Raw genomic sequence first — 20,791 nt, forward strand, 5'->3', positions numbered from 1 at the left:
TTGACATCTCATTTTTCTCTTACTCATTGCAGGCTACCCTTTGCAATCGTGCCTGATTGAGTATTACCAGGAATTGCAGAAATGTGGAGCCAGACTGGTACTGAGCAGTACAAGCTAAGGTGCCTGGCTGCTTGCCCTGTTCTAGTCCCAAATATGAGCTATGGCCAGCTGAAAAGAGGGTTCAAGAGCAAGTCTTGAAGCATGATTTGTTGTCACACCTTTTCTACTCCAATGGAGAAAGGAGGACATGAATATGATGAATTCACCTCTCTCAATCTCTGACACAAGTTAGTAGACTTGGTAGAGGATTGAGAGTAGTATCGTAATTATCATAATCATCATCATCATCATCATTATGGAAGAGTTGCTATTTAAAAGCAGAACAGAAATTCTCTGCAATATCTTAAAAGGCCCATTATTGACTCTATGAAGTACCAGCCGCTGTATTTATCATTAAGATATGACACACTCATGCAAAATATTTTCTCAGTAAAATACTCAGGGCAATATATGAAATAAAACAGTCCTAGGTGTAAAAGTGATCAGGAAAAGACCAGTGACATTTTAATTATTTAGCATAGCAACAATTCTGACTAGGTGGAAGAAACAGAGAGCAGGGTAACAAGTGAGGGAGGGGAACTATTGTTGTATGGAATGGAAATCCTGAGTAAAATCCTGATGGGAGTTTGCCATTATTTGAATAGGGTTTTTTATTGTTTTAAGAGCAGGACAAAAAAGGTAGAGAGGAAAAATGCACAAAAGTGTTTAAATGTGGAAGATTTGCTGTTGCTGTCTGGCATTCTGTTAATTTCTGCACCATGTTATATCTGTATGTGTCCTTTTGCATCTCATTATCTGATGGTCTTTGAGAAAATATGAGAACTTGAGAACAAAAAGCCAAACAAAGCCCACATTTGCTCTTTCCAAATCTTATGTCTTTAATATAGGATAATCATGAACATGTCCACTGTGTGCTTAAATATATTCCTTCTGTTTCTCAAATTATAATTAGCTTTTAACACTCCCTACCACCACCAAATCAACATATATAAGTATTTTCTTCTGCTTTATGAAGCTAAAGGCTCTGCATCACAAGGTAGATTCCTGTCTACCCAAACACTTGTCACTGCAGTACCCCAGCACATTGCTGTGGATAGAATTTGTTTTTGCCACTTGCGATTCAGTGGGAAAATCTTCCCTGGACCTCAGCAAACGCCCCAAGCCTGCGCCTGATTTGGCAAGGTCAGACTGAAAACATCTCTCCACACTTACTTAGAGCAAGGCACGGCTCAAACCCTGCTTTGTCCAGCTGTCAGAGACCTGAAGTGGGAAGTAGCTCAGGCACAAAGACAGAGAGATTGATCAACTAGAAATACATCCATCGGAACTTGGGAGCTGAGGTGTCTTGGATCCTTCTCTCCAGGCTTTTCAGCAACCATTCCTGCCAGAAATACAACAAACACCCATTCTTTTATTAGCCCTTTTGGTATCTAATAAGGCTTGGTTTGACAGCTCCGGGCTTCTGGATTCCTGCTTCAGCAGCCTGCTCCTGCTTGTATGCTCTTAAGATAGGAGTCCGTGGGGGTGGGACCTGTTAAACACAGAAATACTGGGAAAAATGGCCTCAGAAATGTCCCTCTTCAGTGGGAGGTGGGAAAGAAAATTCAATTGAACTACTCTACTGCTCTCATGAATCCAGGAGAGAAAACCCATGAGGATACTTGAGACTTTAGAGAGAGAAAATTTGGGAGTTCAAAGTCACTGTGTCTGTTTGAAGGCAAGGCCACTTCTGTCATGCCTGGCTCCCCTCTAACAGATTCAGAAATTAAGGCTATACCCCCCACAAATCCTGAAATCTGGTAAAAGGAACAGAGCCTGATCACCAGTTCTTGGGCAAGAATTGTACAGCCAGCACTGAGGAAATTTTGTTTCCTGATTTGTGAACTGAAAAGATTAATTTGGGATGAAATAAATAGGAAATTCTATGAAAATCCATGTGCAGAGGATTTTCTGACTGGCTGCAAGAGGCTATCAAAATTGGAGCAAAACTTTACTTCCATCTATCCTTTCTTAAAACCCACAAATGCTAGAGCACAACTCAACACTCTACTTGGAAAGTGGAGAGACGCACTACTTTGAGTCAGGAGCAAGAGAAAAACACGAAAAGCATAAAAAACTGTGGTTAGGAGTGTTCTTCCCCATTTAAAGACATCCTAAAATCATCAGTGACCTTGAGACAGAGAATTTCTTTTCCCTTAAACTCTCCAATTTCTCAGCCAATCTTCAATCCTCAGGGTGTGCCCTTTGCCTTCATCCTTATTTCTTGGACAATCTGATCTATTTGCCTTTGGGCAAATAGGGGCAGATAACCTCAAAATGTTGCCACCCAGTGAAAATTGAATGGATTTGCTTCCAAAAGGGAAAATGCCCAAATAACAAGGAAGTTTTTTTTGAATATACTGAATAATTATCCCTGCTTCTTTTTTAATTTATCTTCCATTGTTTCATACAGAATTAGACTATTTCCAGAAGTATTTAATGACCCCATTCTTATTCTTGAACGATTTTACCTCCAAGTCTGTAACTTGGATACTGGGTACCCCTGAAAACAATTGGACCCAGGACTACCAGCTGCTTGGAGACTGCTTTAGTCTGTGTATCTCACCACCAAATATTTTTGAAAGATCACTACCAGACCAAGAGATAAGGGAGAGCTTGAAATCTCTACTTCATAGTAGTATTCTTTATAGTACTTCCCTCAGTGGCAGACTTGCAGCAATGTTTAAAGCAAAAGGTAATTAAGACATTACATCAATCAAAGAAACTAATCAGAACAAAATGCTGATTTCTGTCTCCTGTTCTGTTTCTCTTTGGATGGAGAGTAGTTGCTGATATATGTGCTGGAGTTCTAATCCTTTAATGGGGGCACAGGCTTTTGAAGACTCCCTCTCAGAGGTGCTATTACCAAATATATGCTTCTAATTTAACTTCTCATGCTGTATTACAGTAGCCTGAAGCAATTTTAGGTGTTGGGTTTGTGAGAAAAGCCCAATGTTGATGTTTATCAGATGACCTTTTAAAGGGTAATGTGGGGGTTATCCACTGGCATGATTAAGACCATATGTAGGTGACTTTTCCCAGGCATTTCTTCCCGCTTTTCAAAATCCCATCTATTTTTACCCAAATTCAGCCAGGTACCTTTAATCTCTGGTATGTTCATGGGCATGACAAAATGAGACTGAAGCAAAGCATTTGCTCCTTTGGAGTAATTTCTATTAGAAAATTCAGGAAAATTTTCATGCATGAATATCTAGTGTCAACACAAAGCTATTGTAGATAAACTGCAACTTTCTTTTAATTTTGACCCTTTCAGATATTTACAGCAGTTTTTCTTACACTCTTCTGCTGCATTCTCCCTTTTTACAAAGACTTCTTGAAATACTGTGGAGAAGTGACTTTTCTCTGTGAGATTCAGCTTTTAGTGACCTTGCAGGGATGTCCTGCTATGAAGCTGCTGAGAGACAGGGATTTAAAGAATCCATTATCTGTGTCACAGACAAGGACAGAGGACAAATCTCTCTTGATGTTGTGCCTGTGAGAATATAATTTTTGCCATTATGGAAGCTCAGTATTTTCCTCGTGGCTCATTGTCTTGGTAGAGACCAGTTGCTAATGTTTCCTGCAAGTCTCTGAAAATATATTATTAACACATATTGTGTTTTGTTCTTTTTTTTAGCTTTTTATAGACTGAAAATCTTTCTGTTAGTGGGTCTCAGCACCATCAGCTGGCACTGCTTAAAGAGATGCCATGGTAGGATTCACTGCAAAGCAGAGGTGGAGATAAAAAGGTGACTATGGTGCTTAGATGTGAGCCAGGGAAGTGGGTGATGGGGCAGGAATTCACAGGAACTATGAACCCTTTTAGGGGAGGAAAGAGGGTGAGCACCTTATGAAGAATTCAGGTTTAAAAACTGCACTTAAAAGGACTTTTTCAATGGATTGGGACTTTTGTTCATGTAAGTAGTTTTTATGACTCAGTGTTTTGAGGTAAGATTACAGTCTGGATTGTCTAAAATAAATGCATCTTGGAGCAGTTCAATATTGAGAAGCTGGTGATATTTTAAGTTTTTCTGGCCCAGATTTGTAACTTAATATTAGAAAGTATTAATTACTCCTCTGCCACCAACCATCCTAGTGCTAAGACATGCTTTGGACATACAGGTGAGAAAAAAACTCAAGACTCAAAATTATGTATGTGTTGCCTTCAGAAAAAAATTAGGGCAGAGGTATGTGTGATATCACAAAAGGTACTAATAACGAAGAAAAAAAAATTGTTTCTGCTGATGGGTTAAAGGGTTTTTTCCTAAGTATCAGATACCTATTAAACTTAGTTTATATGAAGGTAAACTGCAGTCAAACTCAAATTCTTGTGCTTAATTATGATGTGACGCAGTGAAAAGCTGGGACTGTGACATAAGAGCAAGGAAAGCCTATCACTCAATTCCATTAGGCATGCTCTGACTTAGTGCTGTGTTTACAGCAGAGAGTGGAGTCCTGGTTTCCCCAGGGGTGGGATGGTTGTATCTCACAATCAGGTGCCATTTCATGACCACCTTCCATCATGTGTTAGCCTGGGGTTTCTGAGGGCACAGGCAAAATCAGGACACTCACATCACAGCTGCTGTGGCAGCTGATCCTGCGAGCCCTGCCTGTTGCAAAGGCCAAAACCCAGCTTCCCCACCTCTCTTCCCGTGCGGGACAAAGCCGGTGGTGTTGGTGGCACGTCCTGCAGGCTGAGCACTGCACAGGAGCTGTCACCTCGCATGGCCAACACGCACTCATGCTGAGCCACAGGAGTGGGCTTGGGAGACAGAGCTCCTCCCTGGCTCGCCCTGCAAAGGCAGAGAGCTGCCCTGCCAAACTCAGGGGCAGAACTCCTGCTGGCTTGGGCAACACCAGCATTCACCCGACAGGCCTCCGAGCCTGCCGACCTAGGACAGCTCATGGCTTGCCTGTTCCAGAGCTTGCCTATTCCAGAAGCTTTCAGGTTTTAGAAGGGTTTGTGAAAGCACAGTAACTGCAGAGGCCAGCAGTCAAGTTTTGTCTTTTCCGTGGGAGTTACAGTAGCTCCTTATCTGGGAAAACATTGCACAGGTTGGGGCTTTGCTGGAGAATACTTACGGATCTCCCCTTAGCCAAATGTATGATCAAATAGCACGGGAATAGCTTGTCCATAAATTCTGGTAATACCAGCCATGAATATTATCTCACCAGTTATACTTCCCTCCCTGCCTGTGCTCCCCAGTAGCTAGCAAAAGTTATCACCATAAAATTTAGGGTGCAATTTAACATGGGAATTTGGGCTCCTTAATGTGAAAGAAGGCTTTGAAAAACTCAGTCTTAGCAAACAGCAGCTAATAATAATGATAACAGTAAAAGAGATAAGCCAATTCATATCTCCCTACCCAAAATATTTATATAATGAATTAGTTAATTGTATTTTATCTTCTGATGGGTGGGTTGGTAGCCTTTGTGACAGACCCGGAGGGGCTCGTGTGCAGCCTGATGCCAAGAATATGTGTTATTTCATATCCTGTTATTTGCTTTGGGTTTAAGGTGTTGAGAGGAAATTCCCCAGCAATCAGCCCTAAGTAGTTTTGCAGTGAGCAAGTCTTTCAGTGCTTGAACATCACTTAGTAGAGGAGGGAGGAAAGAAAAAAATCCCTTTATTTACCTTTTCGTAATTCAGAAATTTGCCATATATAGAGAGAAAAACATAAAAAAAAAAAAGCAAGCCCAAATATTTAAATATTTGAGTGTACCCAAATTAATTCTGGTGTCACTTCATCTGCCTAATTGGGCCTAAAAATAGCCTGTGGGAAGGAGGACCAGCAGCCTTGAATGTCTGAAGCAATTAGTATCAATTATTTCCCAATGTACCAGTCGCAAGTGAAAGCCCTTGCCTGAGTGCCTCCATTAGCCAGGTGTCAGAGCTCTGTGTTTTCATTCCAGGCTTTTTTCTGGGAACAGGGTGTGTGTGCACCAAAAAGTACCACGGAGGAACTGGAGCCTTGGCAAGAGCAGGAGGGTGCCCAGAGCAGCTCTGCAAGGAAAGTGAGTGCTTTCACTCCTCTGTCATCACCAGTCCCTGAGAGCCATCACCACCCACCAACAGTTCCTTGAGATAAGGCTGAGCCAGCTGGGAGAAGAAAGCCTTTGATATCCCCTGCCTGGCTGAGTAAGTATGCCATAACAATAATACTTTGAACTTTTACAGCACCTTTTCATACCAGGGGTTGAGTGCTCCACAAACATTCATTCCCCAAGCCTCGTACCACCCACTTGAGGAAACCATTTTGTTTTTTTCATTGTACCACTTTCTCAGGCCAGACCTTCCAAAGAGCTCAGCACTCATTTTGCCGGCACTGGAGAAATTATTTGCTTTGTGTTGCCATTTTAGACACCTGTGGCCAATATCAGTAATGTTTACCCAGCTCCTGCCCCAAAATGCTTACAGCTAGACTTCTTCAGGTCTGCAAAAATTGAGTTAAAAAACTTGTGAACTTCTTTGTCTCCTGCTTATAACCCTCAGAGCTCCCTGATGAGAACTTTTTTGACAAATCAAAATTCCATCAACCCTCCACCCAGTTTTAGTCAGATCCTTCTGTTGTCTGTAGCCAGATTTCTTTTTAGCTGATGTAAAACCTTACAAAAAAAGTAGATGTATTTGTTTTGTTCATCAGAGGTATTTTCTGTGATGCTCTTCTGTTTGGAAACAGAGCAAGAACATACTTGTCTCAGACACAGACATACAGGAGATAAATAAAAAGAGAGATGCTACATCCCAGATAGGCATTGTTTTGTGCTTTGCTTCTGCAGGCAACAGGATTAAACTTTGATTTTCATCTCCTGTCTGCATTCTCAGTGAGAAAATACAGTCAAGGCCAATTTTGTAGTCAATCTATCTCTATGGAAAGCTGATTTCAAAGTGGTGCCAAATGTCAGTGAAGAATCACAGTTAAGGTTTTCACAGTAACAATAACAGAGTCTTCCAGGGAGGATGAGCTAAGAGTGCACTCTGCAGCTCAGAGGAAAATACAGTACACACATTTTATTTTCTGAAAGGACATCAGCTGTACAAGCATTCACAGCTTTCATCTCTACCCCTGCCCCTTGTCTGGCCAGAGCATTCAAAGGGTAAAGCCTTTACGTGGGATAAAGCATTTGAATCGTGTTCCAAAGTCAAACAATCCTCTGATGCCTTCAGCTCTCATTTCCCCTGATGCTACTGAAAATCAGTATATGCCCTTGTCTGTTTAATTTTGGGGCAAGGTAACTATGTTACCTGGAAATACAGCTATCAGCTTATTCCTCTTCCTAAAGAATGCCAAAGTCTCTGGTCATTTAAATCCCATGAATCTGAGGTAGGTAATTCATACACTTGTTGCAGTGACCCTGATCGCTGAAAATTGAAATGTAAACTTCAAATACAGGGTTGCTTATCCAAGCCAAGTTTCTAATCTTTTGAGATTTGCCCATCACAAATCATAAGTGCAAAGTGGAAAAAAGGGGAAATTTGGAGTGATAGAGCCTAGCTAAAAGCTATCAAATACATAATCTCTTCAAGTAAGGTTGGAATAACATGGAAATGGGATATATAGTCTGATGATCAGTTGAACTTCCTTTAACATGTCCCCCTGGGAAAAGAAAGAGACACTAAAGCCTAAATGTGGGAAAAAAAGAAAAAGAGAGAGAGATAGGCAGAAGAAGCAGAACTGTTTGAACAGTCTTTGAACTCCTGGAAAGATGTGCCCCCCACATCACTTTCTTAACTTTCCCTGTAATTCAACAGCTGTGTTTCTCACAGCTCACGTCTGGAGTGGGCCCACAGAGGTTGCTGGGCACGCAAGAATATCACTGACACTGACTGGGGGGTGCAGGGAAGGTGCTAATCTTTTGCCATGTGTCTAGGTATGTAATCACTTAGCAGATAATCTCAGATTCTGTAAAGACAGCCATTCATTTTAAAACACAGATGACTGCTGCTGGGAAACTGTGATCCGTTTATAATTCAGCTTTAGCTCTCAAAAAGTCCTCATTATTAAGGTGAAAGATAACAGATTTGTCTAAATCAGAATAGCCCCAACTTTCTTTCAACCCAGAGCATCAGTGCCATCTGACTGAGCTTCTCTGTCACTGCCACCACAGGGTGACTGTCCTCCCTCTGGACAAGCCGTGCATCAATAAGGCAGCAGAAGGTGAAATGATTAAAATCAATCTGCCTCTAATTAGTGGGATAAATAGAAGTTCTAGGGAGAGGGATCAATGAGGGGGTGAGAAAATGTGTTAAAAACTGGTTAAAAGAGTGATTGAAGAAGGATGTTAATACTTTTTTACACTACAGATAGTTTGGAATAAGCTTTGGAGGACTTTTGGATAATGGTGTCTCAAGTGAAGAGTGTCACGTACACTCAGAGTATAAACACTGCTCAATAAAATGAGCTCAGGGGAGATGTTTTGTGTGAAGCAGGTGTCTTTATGTTTTTATAAATTTCAGACAGCTTTCAAGTAAGAATGACACATTTTCCTATAATGAGCACTGGTGTTTGTAGTTGCACTGGAACTGAGCCACTGAACACACACAAATATTCTGTAGGCATAAGATATGTGTGTATCTATGTCTGCCTGTTCTCAGGCACACACAAGCCCACACAAACAGCAGGAGAGCCACTTATACATATTTATTTCTCTTTTTCCTACTAGGTAGCATATTCATTGCTGCATTTGTAGCCCAAATAACTCACAAAGAGGAAAAAGTAATTTCCCTATAAGCAGAAATAGAGATGAGGAAATGTTTCACTCTGGATGCAGTGAGAAATGTGGTACTGAAGCAGTTCTGGAACAGGCAGTGTGGACACAAGAAGAGGTCTTTTCCCAGGCCTGAGCACCTTGTATTTCCCACAACACAAATACAGCATTGCTGCTTCTGGGACCAGGGCCAGCTCATTGCAGTGCAGCACCCCAGAGGGAGGCAAGGCAATTTGCCACGACACCTTTTCCATTTTGCTGCCTCGCTCACTGCTGCAGTTGCAGATGGCCAACATTTATGTCTTAAACATTTATCCTGTAAAATAGAGACTTTTGTATGAATGGTATTTGGTGCACCAAAACATTTTCCTTAAGTTTAAATTTTCATCTTGTTTTGATCTCCAGGAAACATTTTGAAATTTTAGATGTTGTTTTTTCTCCTGTTTCTCACCTTCCTTCTGCCTCACACTCTGTTTTCTGAATGCAGTAGGTACTTGCCAATGTTGAAGGATTCTGTGGGAGGGTAATTTTCTTCCTTTTGTTCCTGCTTATTTTCTTATTGTTCCAATTTTTCAAGGCTTTACCTATATTCTTAGTGTAGTTCATTAAAAAATTGGCTAGCACAAGATCTCAGCTTCATATCTCACCTCTGCGTGAAATAAGTACAAGACAAAACATTATATTAGAATCATCTGTTTTTCTCCTTTACCTGAAGTTTGTAAAATTACTAAATAGATGTAAAAATAGATAAGCATTTCTTAAAATTTTGACATTGAGGTTTTCCATGCAGTCAGTGGCAGATGGAAACTATTACTGAAAAAGAAACAGAAGTAAAAAATTTTACAAATGTTTTGGGTAAAGGAATACAATTTGTCTCAATTTGAATTCTGAAATATAAACAACTTGAAAATTAAATGAGGATTTAGAAAACTCCACTTATTGTCTCTGTGCCTTGCGCATGCAAGTTGAGGGCAGGATGTAGATGGGCTTTGGCTGAAAAGCAGCGCTTCAAGTTCACAAGACACTGAGAAACCTCATCTCTTCACACTCAGGTTACATCCCAAAATCAGGCCAAAACTAGGAGCTTTCAAACTCCTGATGATCAGAAATTTCTGAGTACATTTTCTTATGAATGCAGTAGAACATGTTGCTCCTAAAACAAAGCCTGTCTGCTCAGAGCTGCAGATTCCTATTCCTGCAGCAGTCCTCAAGGAATCAAGATGTACATGTTTTTCTGCTGAGTGTATTTCAGATGTCCCAGTTTATTTTTGACAGGACTTGTTGCCAGGCTTAGTGTCAGTGTCTGGAAATCGGGATCAGATCCCTCAGCATAGTGAATCTGTATTTTATATCTTGGCTGTTTCAAAATAAAAAACCATGGACTGGGTGGAATTTGCACCTCTCTCCTTCAGGTAGCCAAGATTGTGTTTAAAGATTATATCCAATGTTTTGACTGATTTCAAGGCTCACCCCAAATCCTACATGTGTCTCATGCTTTTTGCTTGTGGGTTCAGCATTTTGTAGTGACACAAACTAGTTCAGGTCCTGCAGAGGTACTGTGTGAAAAGGCATGGGTTCTGCATGTCATTCCAAGAGGTTCATAATATTAAGGAAAAGCTTGTTACAAGAAAGAGGATATACAAGGATGACAAATAATTACTCTCACAGAATATAAACGAGGTGTTTATTCCCATGCAGTGAAGTGGACCAGCTGTTTAACTAAGAAAGGTCAGGTTTTTATGATTGTTTTCCTATGACACCCATGGGGGAAGCTCTTTGAGAGCAGTTCTAGAAAGCTTCTCTTGCATTTTGAGCATCTGAATGATGGTTATACCACCACGTGTGCAAGGTGGTTAACGGCCACTGTCTCCAGGATTTTATAATTTGTGGCTGTTATCAGAAGTTGATGGTTTTGGGCCATCCATGTGAAGATGGGAAAGGCTGCCAGGAGTCTGTCTCTCCCTGTGGTTGCACCCAAGCCCCCAAGAGCAGCAGGGTTGGGGGGAGGAGCACAGGGTGGTGGTCACCCTGGTTATCCCGCTGGGAGCAGGAATGGCAGCAGCGGCTTCGCCGCGGAGCAACACGGGAGGAAACGCAGAACAATCGGCAGGGAAATCCAACCCAAAATAACAAGCTGGCCTTCATGAAAAGGAAAGGTCACTGTTTGAAAGCCACTGTTTGAGAGCTGGGAGGGGTTAAAAAAGAGTGAGTGGAGGCGACTCAATTCCTCTGCGGTTCCAAAGAATTCCTTTTTTATAAGGAAAACAATGCAGGAGAACAATATGGATACTTGCAGCGCTTTCGAGGCAGTAGATTTTTTTTTCCTTATACAAAATAAATTGGAACTGCTTCCATAAACAAGAGGCACTGGCTACAGAAGAAAGTGGGAGCTTTTGTGGAGATTTAAAAATAACCAAAAGTTAAGAAGTGCACTGGCAAAGTGTTCTGTTTTCTCAGCATTGCACAGAAAACACGACACAGCCTCAGAGTTTGAGGAGAGGAAAGGCTACGAAAGCAGATTGGGAGACATAATGTGGTAAACTTCAGCTCAGCCAGATTTTGTTTTGGGAGCCAATATTTGATGATAGGTTACCTCATCATGATGGGAACTGGATTGCAGACTTTGCCAACCCTTTACCCAAACATCTAAAATGTTTCAAAATGTTTTCCTCCAGCAGACCAACTTATTCCAACAAATTATACCACCATGTACTGTGTCTCAACTCAGTCTGATGCTTAGAGCTGCCTATAACTGCATATTCATGAATTCCAGACAAACATCATGGTTTGCTGTGCTCATGCTGTACCTGAAAAATAAATTTACCACACAAACAAAGCACACTCAACTCCCACAATGCATTAACCTCAACAGCTTTAACTTTTTAAAGGCATTTACTTAACTGTTTTTTTTTCCCAGTTGATAAAGATAAAGCAATGTTGGTGGTGTTACCTGATTCCTGACCTCTCTAATTACACTAGTGCCAGCATATCCTCTGTGGCTGGAGAGGGTTTTTGTACTGGGAAAGCTTATTTTATTTTTTCTGGATGAAAATCAGCTGTCCAGAATGCCCAAGTACACAGCAGTAAAACATCACTTTGGTCAAGAGAATGTGGTGCTTAAAAGTAGGGGTTTTATTTTATTTTACTGTGGGCGAGTCTCCAATTACTTAATAGTCACAAAAATGTCAATATTACAGCCAAAAGGTCTTTATCAGATGTTGAGGGAAAAAATACACTGATATTTCTTTACTGGCTATTTGTTTGATAAATGCAAGTTTAATTACTCTCTATTGGTTTCACTTGGCCCAAGTGGCTGTATGTTTCTTTATTTCCTTCTTCCATAAGGAACATAAAATTGCTGATTAAAGATTGACTCTTTTAATCTTTTAATATCAGCGTACAACTTTCCTCTCCCTAGTAGTCATACACCAGTCTGTACATCTTAGTTTTGCTTTGACTTTTGTCATCGAACATCTCTAAAGATCAGAGTTACTAGAAATTACTTTTGGGATAAAAGTTTTGTCATGTAAAGTTTTTCTGGCAAATTGTAGCTTGCAGCAATGAAAAGCTTACAGTAACTGGCCATCTAAATCTACTCCAGCAAGCTTTAAGCAGAGGAGGGACAATTGTAACCTGATTTCTTTAGGATAAACCTCACAGAACAAAAGAAGTAAAGGGATGCAAAGTCTCTGAAGGGGAGCTGTTAGACTGCAAAATCAGCTTAAATCTGGCTCTGGGTAGAACAGCCCTTAAATTCAAGATAGACCCTTTGGTCCCCTCAAATCAGCACAGAGGACTCCCCAGGATCCCTCCCTCAAGGCTCCATGGGATGGACACACATTTGCAGTTGGGAAACAGCAGAGGAGCTGCACTGTACAGCTGTTAGCAGAAAATTTGAGAAGAACTGCTCTGGTGAAATTTGAGATTCAAGTTTAGGCATTAGTGGTGATGGTAACACTGCCAGAATGGCTCACTCACTCTCTGCCAGGCTGGTGTGGCCTCAAAGGCTGCCCCTGCTGATGGCAGGGTGTGTGAAGCCTCTGCTGAGCAGGCAGTGGTATCACCCCAGAACATCTCCTCACAGCAGGGACAGAGATGGACCAGCCCAGCACACGGAAATGGATCTCTCCAGCTCAACACTCAGGTAAGTGACCAGAGAGTGTGCTCAAAATGAGCCAGGTCACCTTCACATCTCCAGGGCTAATGATTCTTGCACCTTCAGAGCTACAGTATTGCTCAGCCTTTTTTTCCCCCAGGCTTTTAATCACCTTTCAAACAGACAGATACCCCCCTTGGAGGCTGCCATGCTCTGTGCACTAGGAAGTCTGGCAGGTGACCCAGTTGGTGGGAGGAGGGCAGCCACAAGCTGACAGCCAGCAGGAAAACATGAGAGCTTCAGTGGTTTCTGAAGCCTGAGGAATGGGAACATCTCCTGAGCTAAGCAAGAGTTAAGCACAGTCATACAGAGGCCTGGCTGTTATGATCTAAGGTAGCTTAGTGAATATCTGTAAAAGTAGGATATAGAGCATTGTGGAGGAGAAAAATAACTCTTTATGTAAGACATGACCTGGGGCATCATGCCAGGCTATCCCTTCCAGATTTGGAAGGATTCAGTGTTTTGTATGGTATGATGGAAAGTTTTGAAAAATAAGATTTCCTCTTCAGTGCAGGTCAGATGAGTGACACCTGGCAGCTTGTGCACTGCCACTGTGTTAACCTCTGTGCCTTTCCTTCCCTCCCTGCTCCGTGGGCACAGCACGGGAGCAGCAGGGACAGGTGGGTTTGTCCTAGGGGATACAGGAGCTCTGTGGATACCTGAGCCTGCAGCCCCATGCTGCAGTAGGACCCAAGGTCTGCACATACCTGTGTACAGGTACTCTCAGAAACGCGGGCTGTCATGACTGAGACCACAGGACCTGGCAGTGCCAGCTTGGAGAACATCAGTAATTTCCAGCCTTTTATTTTGTCTACATTTCCAGTGCTCAGTCAGTCTAATTACTGCTGGGCCTTTCTCCATCAAGTTGTGAAATGCTTCAGGGGCTAAAGGAGGAAAAAAGGGGGGGAAAAAAGAGATTAAACTGTGGTCTGAACCTCAGGAGGAAGAAGTCATCTGTCAGGACAAACTCTTTATAGAAATGGGATAAAGAACACTTGTTTACTAAATTTCACATCTGTAGCTAGTTCAAAGGCTTCTCACAGTCCTTCACATTAGAAAGCAAAGGAACAACAGAAAAGCCCTCAGCTTCACCCATTAAAGGCAGCTGCTTTGCGTGTTGTAGTGTGGCAGGCATTCATAGGCTAGCTTTTTTTCTTTTGCACCCACCACTGGCTGAGGAAAGTTCTTTTCAAGGTGATAGTTCCACCCCTGTATTGAAATGTGAGCAAAGAGGAACTTTCTCAATTGGATTTGGGTTTATTCACAGCACTTGTAAAGAGTGTTAACATAAAGATAACACGTGCAAGGAGTGTGCCGTGGGTTACCACAAGTGATAAAGGATTTTAGGACAGCAACAAGGCAGTTTCTCCTTCAACATACTGTTTTTTTTTTCTGGAAGAATTATGTGAGAGCATAAAAGTTACAATAACACTGCAGCTCCCTGCACAGAAAATACTGAGGGAGGTGAAACACAGCAGAGTGGTGACATTCACCTGCACCACAGCTGAGAGCATCAGTTAAGTGAGGAGGACTGAGCAGCTCCTCCATTTAGCACACACAATAGTAATGTCAACCTTTTCCAGACCACTGGCATGTGCTTGGGGACAATAAGGGCTGTATTTTTCACAGCCAGGTCTTTGGAGCCACAACACCTTCTGCTCTGGGGTAGCCACTACTCACTGATCACAGTGAAAACAAAATTATTTACAGGCACTCTGCAAAATTCCCACCTTAGATGCCACTGAAGCACAGCTTTGGCATTCAGGCATCTCTCCTGCAACCTGTCCCTTGCGTAATTTCTGCAGGGATTCATTATTAATTAATTACTTCCATTTTTTTTTTAATTTCCAAAGAATATCAGTTGACTTTTACAGACTCTTCAGTGTTCCCCAAGCTTCATATCACACCTAAATGCTCATTTTCACTGCCTGAAGGTCTTTTCTCACCTGAATGATTCTATGAATCTGGCTGGTACTTCAGCTTAAGGGAAAAGCTACACACAGATTGAATTTTGGAGAAAAAGATTTGAACACTCAGCTGTAAATTTATCTTGTGTTATGTCTTCAGGATACATTCATATTGCAATTTGCAAATGGCAAAACAATGTTGTTATTTATTAAAATCAATAGTGCCCTCAAAAATTTGATGGAAAAACGATGTTTCAGGAGTGATGAATATTCAAAATAAGTCCCACATCTTCCCCAGGGCCTGGGCAGAGAGAGGCAGAGTGTGGCTGTGGAGTTCCCTGATCCTTCCATGGATATTGGCGTCTGCAGCACCTGGGATCCACTGCACAACTCCTTCCTCCAGAGGCCAAAGCTGAGCCTACAATTTCAAGCAGCATAATCACCTTTCCAAGGCAATAGCATGCACTTCCCAAAAGCAGCTGGTTAAGATGGCTCAGAAGCAATGACAGGAATGTGGTGAAAAATTTGGTCCATCAATCCAGTTTCTGGACATGGTAGGGAAGAGATACCTTTTGATAAAACATCAAACACTGTCTGTTTTATTTTTTGTGTTTGTCTGTGCTCCCACTATGATCATCCCTTGAACTATTATTTTGCAAAAAGATATCTAGGAAAGAAATTCTGCTTATTCAGGGAGAGCCATAATTTTCATCTGTTTAAAATGTACCAGGTATGTTTTAAACCCTGCAAACACATTGAGAGCTCCAGAGTTTGTAGTGCAGTTTTCTGCAGCACTGATTTATTCTGTTTTACAATAATTATGCCCTGGGCTACCAGGTAGGCTCAATACCAGGAGTGGGAGAAGCAGACCTGAAAGATGCTTTGGATACAGCCCAGACAGGTTTTATGCAGCCTGCCAAGTCTGGCCTTGCACTACAAACCGGTCTGCTGTTGCCATCTGCTGGAAAAATCCCTAATGGATATTTCTAAACTGGGGAGGAGTATCTTCTCCTGTTACAGAAATACCGAGGGCTTTTCATGCTTTTTAAGGCAGGCTTTTTCCCCCCTAGGTCTGTGTGATCTGCCCGAGAACAATATGTGCATCAGGCTGTAATCACTCTCTGCACGGTGAAACACCTTCAACCAAGGCCAATGTAAGTGCAAAACCATTCTTCCAACAAAAGCCTGCTACTAGAGAGGCAAAAAATTATCCTTCCAAAGGAATTCATCCTTCCTCTCCTGTTTCATCACACCACAGAATGGTTTGGGTTGGAAGGGACCTTAAAAACCACCTAGTTCCAACCCCCTGTCCTGGGCAGGGACACCTTCCCCTCAGCCAGGTTGCTTTGCTGTGCCTCTAGATCTGTCACCTGAGCTGAGCAATCCCCATTCCACACATGTTCACACAGAGACCACACAAACTTTGACGCAGGGAAAAGTCCTAAAGATCCTGTTCATCCCAATACATCAAATCTAGAATTTATTTCTTTCTACACTGTTTGCACTTATTTCTTTCTCAAACTGTCACACACATAGAAATATTTCTGCAGCTTGCTCCTATGGGACTTCCAGGGGTATTGGATATAATTTCCTTTTCCCTAAGATATCTTTTCCTCGTAGCAGGAGACTTCAAAATCCTTTCATCTTCTTAAAGACTCTGTGGCTCATCATTCTGTAGAATGTAAGAGCACATAATATGGTGGGACAAGGTGAAATCCCTTCTCGCTTGCGAGCAGCCCTAAGCCATACAGGCTGCTGTGTGCCACAGGCATTCTTAGCTCCGTGTCATCAGGCCCCAGTCTAATCTGCGAGGTGTAATTGCCACGGCATTAAATCCTTTGCCGGTGGCTGATCACCCCCAGCCAGCAGGATTACAGGGCCGGGAGCTGGTGCTCACAAAGGCAGGAAGGGTTTAGGAATCGTGGCTGCTGCTGCTGACAGGGCTTTAAAGTGTCCTGCTCAGAGCAGGACTCAATGGGGTGTGAATCCTCCCCCAGCAGAGCTGAGAACAGCAAGACCCATGACTGTGATGTCTCTAAGCTACACTTAACTGCCTAAAAACTGTCCTGCAGTGTGCCCTGGAATTCCAGAACAAGGAGTGTTTAGGGCATAAACCCTGGCCAGGGGTGACAGGGACTGTTTCAGACAGCACAGGGAACTGGTGCCACTTTGCCTGGTGGAGAAGGTGTGAAAATGAGTTAGCCCAGACCCAAGGCACCATTGGCTGTGTCCACTGGCCTCCAGCTGGCTCAGCATGAGGACAGAGACAACTTGCACTCTTACAAACCTGTTCATTATTTAAAGAACCTATATTAATCTTCACGAGCAGAATTAAGCATCTTCAGTTTCAAAACTACCATACACAGACCCCAAGCATCTACTGTAGCCTGGAGGATTTCTAGCATGGGAGAGGAAAGAATCTGTATCCTGTACCATCCATACTCTTACTTGCTGTGGAACTTGTAATGATATTATTAAGGCATGTTCTCAGTATGTCTATCATTGCCTTGCCATTTGTGAAGCCCGAGATTAGCTTGTCCTAGTTTGCTTTCTGATGTGGATGAGCTGAACTGCCAACTCATATGGAAGTTGGTACTCTCTGTGGATCAACTTATCCTGTAAAATTTCTGTCACAGAAATTCTATTATGGCTCTGCTCCATAAAGAATGACATGGCCTCATTGTCAGCAATTTTTATTTCTGCAATAGTGTAAAAATGCTATTTTAATACTATTTATTATTTTAAAACTTTAAGTGATAGCTAAAATTACACCTGAAAGCTAGAAAGAGCAAATAAAAAGAGCTCCCTCTTTGTAGGGTTAGTTGTCATTCAAGAATATGCTGATGTATTTTTATATATTTAGTGACCTTTACAGATTCATTCTCTAGGTTTTTTTGAGTTCATAGAATCATTGAATAGTTCAGGTTGTAAGGGACTCTAAAGATCACCTCATTCCAACCCTGCTGCTATGGGCAGGGACATCTTTCACTGGACCAAGTTGCTCAGAGCCTCAACCCAGAGCATCAATGGGCCTTGAACACTTCCAGGGATGAAGCAGCCACAGCTTCTCTGAGCAACCTGTGCCAGGCAGGTGCCAAAGGAGGAAGAAAGCCCTTCCCATCTGGAGTAGAGGCTGCTGCAGCTTCATGTAACCTTGTGTCACCAAGTGTGTGAGACAGGAAGGCCCTTTCCATCATGGGATAACAGCACTGAAAGACCTTTTTCAGGAAAACCAGAACAATGGAACACCTAAGTATTTTGGTTCCTCCAGCAGATTTGAGAACAAATTGAAGGAGGAGCAGAGCTGGCCTGGTGCCACAGCTCTGCATGCAGTGGGGATGGAGAAGCTGCAATTGTCTGTCTTCTTGGCTGAGTTTTTAAAAATAAGGCACTTTCCTGTAGTTCCTTCTCAAGCGTTACATAAAAGTTCCCCCTAGAAGTCCAAAGGCAGTTGTTTTCTTAGCAGAAGGAAGTCAGGAAGAGGCAAAGCAGCAAAGACATCAGATAAGTCTGGATAAAAAACTTGGCTAACCTATTTTTCCCCCCTCCTAAACAGCCAATTTTGAAGCACTCCACAGAGATCTGCCTGGGAGGAAAAGCAGAGCCAACCACTGAAAACTGATATGTGAGCTCTGGTGAGGATTGCTGCTCCCCCTGCCTCAGTGTGGGAACTCCTGAGCTCCCATTCCTGTGGTGGGAGTATTTCTCCTCTCATCCAGCCAACACAGAGACCTCCAAGGTAACAAGCAGGTAAGTTTTAAGCAGTGAGATCTCCCAGATAAGAAGTGATATGACAAAAGGAAATGGCCTCAAGTTGCAGCAGGAAAGGCTTAGATTGGATTTTAGGAAAAATTTCTTCACTGAAAGGGTGGTCAGGCATTGGAACAGGCTGCCCAGGGAAGTCCCCGTCCCTGGAGATGTTTAAAGGACGTGTACATGTGGTGTTTAGGGACCTCATTTTGGGGGCGCTTGGCACTGCTGGGGCAACAATAGGGCTCGATGACCTTAGAAGGGTTTTCCAACCTAAAGGATCCTATGGCTGTGAAAAGACTTGACCCCTCTGGCTCTAACACAACACCTGGATATTGACAAAATGAGGCTGGTCATAGATATTGAAGGTTCCTGTCCCACAGTATGAGGACAAGCCACTGTCACCTGCAGGGAAGGTCAGACAGCAGTCAGTGACTCCATCCCTGCCTGGGGCTCTGTGTGCACCCTCGGGTGGCCACCTGCCCTTGTGCTTCCCTCTGGGATCCGGGAAGAGAACCAGGTCCATCCATCTAACAGCTCCAGGGCTTGCAGGCTTTGGGGCTTTGCAGCTGTAGTGGCTTGTCACAAGGTGGCAGGGATGTGACACTGCCTGGAAACGCTTCTGGCCTCAGATCCTTGCTGCTTTCTTCCTTATCAGATATGGATTTATCAGTAATCTTCTGTCTTTTCTTTAAAACTCTCCTTGGGATAGTCCAAAGATAGGGTAATTAGTTATTTCAAAACCTAAATATTTTACCTATTTGCACTCAAGAAAAAAGACAAAAAGCTGTTTTTCATCCTTCTGCCTGAAAGCCATTGTGACATGGGGAAGTGAGGAAGGGGCTGGCCTGGGTCAGCCTCTGCTGAGCCTCAGCTCTGGCTGCTGCTGCTTCCAGGTTAAACGCAAAAGCTGTCATTATAAAAATAGCAGGCAGCCCTTCTGTCCTGAGTCACAGGGACCATTTCTTCCTAAATAATTCAAGATGGGAAATCATTCTTGTAGCTTCAAAAGGAAAAAAAAAAAAAAATACATACATACATGTATAAGTGTGTGTATATATACATATATTTCCTCCACTGAAGAAGAAAATCTTAGAAACATCATGTCATGTCTGGCTTCCTAGAGAAGATCCTTAACTCTGGGCTTCTGAAAGCAAATGTCTGTGTATTTATAGGACCCTTTCCCTTCTTTTCATATGTCTCCCATAGTAATCTTCTACCCTTCACATGCCAAGAATTTAGTGATTTTGCTGCTCTGTTCTCTCAAGGGTCTTGCAGGCTTCATAGCAGGGAGTGAAACCTTTGTCACTGCTCATCAAACATTTTCATAGAGAGTTCTACCTGCAATGATAAAATTAGACTTGTGTTAATAAGGTGTTAATAACCATCAGGTAATTATTTGGTTCATCTCTGAAGTCCCAGCTGATCATTGTCTCCTTATGTTTGCTTGCCTGGCAGTCTTCAGGGACGGGGGATTTTCAGGTTTTTTAATCTGCAGCACATGCAGTGAGAGATGACTCAGCTGTCACTCTGCAGAAAACATGTCCCTCGTGCAGCAGGAGGCATCCAGAACAAACTGCTGACACCCAAATCCAGCTGTGCACAAATGGATGTGCAGGATGCCTGCTGCTCCCCAGGCTGGAAGCAGAGGCATTGGCCCAGCAGAAGGAAACGAGCAGAAAACAGCCCAAGTAGAGCAGATAACACTAGAAAATAATGGTTTCTGAGCTGCTCTTCACTAGGACATATTTCCCCTTTCCAGCACAGTGCAGTGGCCCAAGAAGGGATTTTTTGCGGGTCAGCCAGATGTGCTCCTGCCTCACACTGAGGCTCTGAGATTGACCTGAGGTTTACATTCCCATTTATTGGAACAGATCAATCAGAAGCTTTCTCAGCTACCCACGGAACCGAGTAAGCCTGAGCTCCTGCATGCTGCTGTGAGCCTTGAGATGAGTGGGAATCATTGCAAGCTTGAGTGTGTGCATCACTGAGTGGGAATCATGGCAAGCTTGCAATTTATTGAAATATGCTAAGGAAAGCAGCTCTGAGATGGGAGGGAGGGAGGGAGGGAGAAAAATCCTCTCTGAACATGTGGCAATTCATCTGTGAGACTCGTCACGGCAGGACAGCATTAAGACTGAAAGTGTAATAAGATGTGGAGTGAAATGGA

At 42.7% G+C, this 20,791-nt stretch overlaps 1 long non-coding RNA gene across 7 annotated transcripts in view; it reads left to right on the forward strand.

The window, feature by feature from the left end:
* Positions 1-20,791, forward strand: part of LOC140683778 (uncharacterized) — a 64,239-nt gene that overhangs the window by 34,027 nt on the left and 9,421 nt on the right. For 3 of the 7 annotated variants that reach the window (XR_012055234.1, XR_012055232.1, XR_012055241.1), the window contains 2 exons: positions 6,013-6,238; positions 18,428-20,528. This is a non-coding gene — a long non-coding RNA (uncharacterized lncRNA). Of the gene's footprint in view, positions 1-6,012; positions 6,239-12,892; positions 12,953-18,427; positions 20,529-20,791 lie in introns of those variants that run through there. The other 4 variants (XR_012055236.1, XR_012055235.1, XR_012055238.1 and 1 more) reach the window with 4 other exon arrangements.

This window comes from Taeniopygia guttata, chromosome 3 (genome assembly GCF_048771995.1).
Source record: "Taeniopygia guttata chromosome 3, bTaeGut7.mat, whole genome shotgun sequence".
In the NCBI taxonomy this organism is placed as follows: domain Eukaryota; kingdom Metazoa; phylum Chordata; class Aves; order Passeriformes; family Estrildidae; genus Taeniopygia; species Taeniopygia guttata.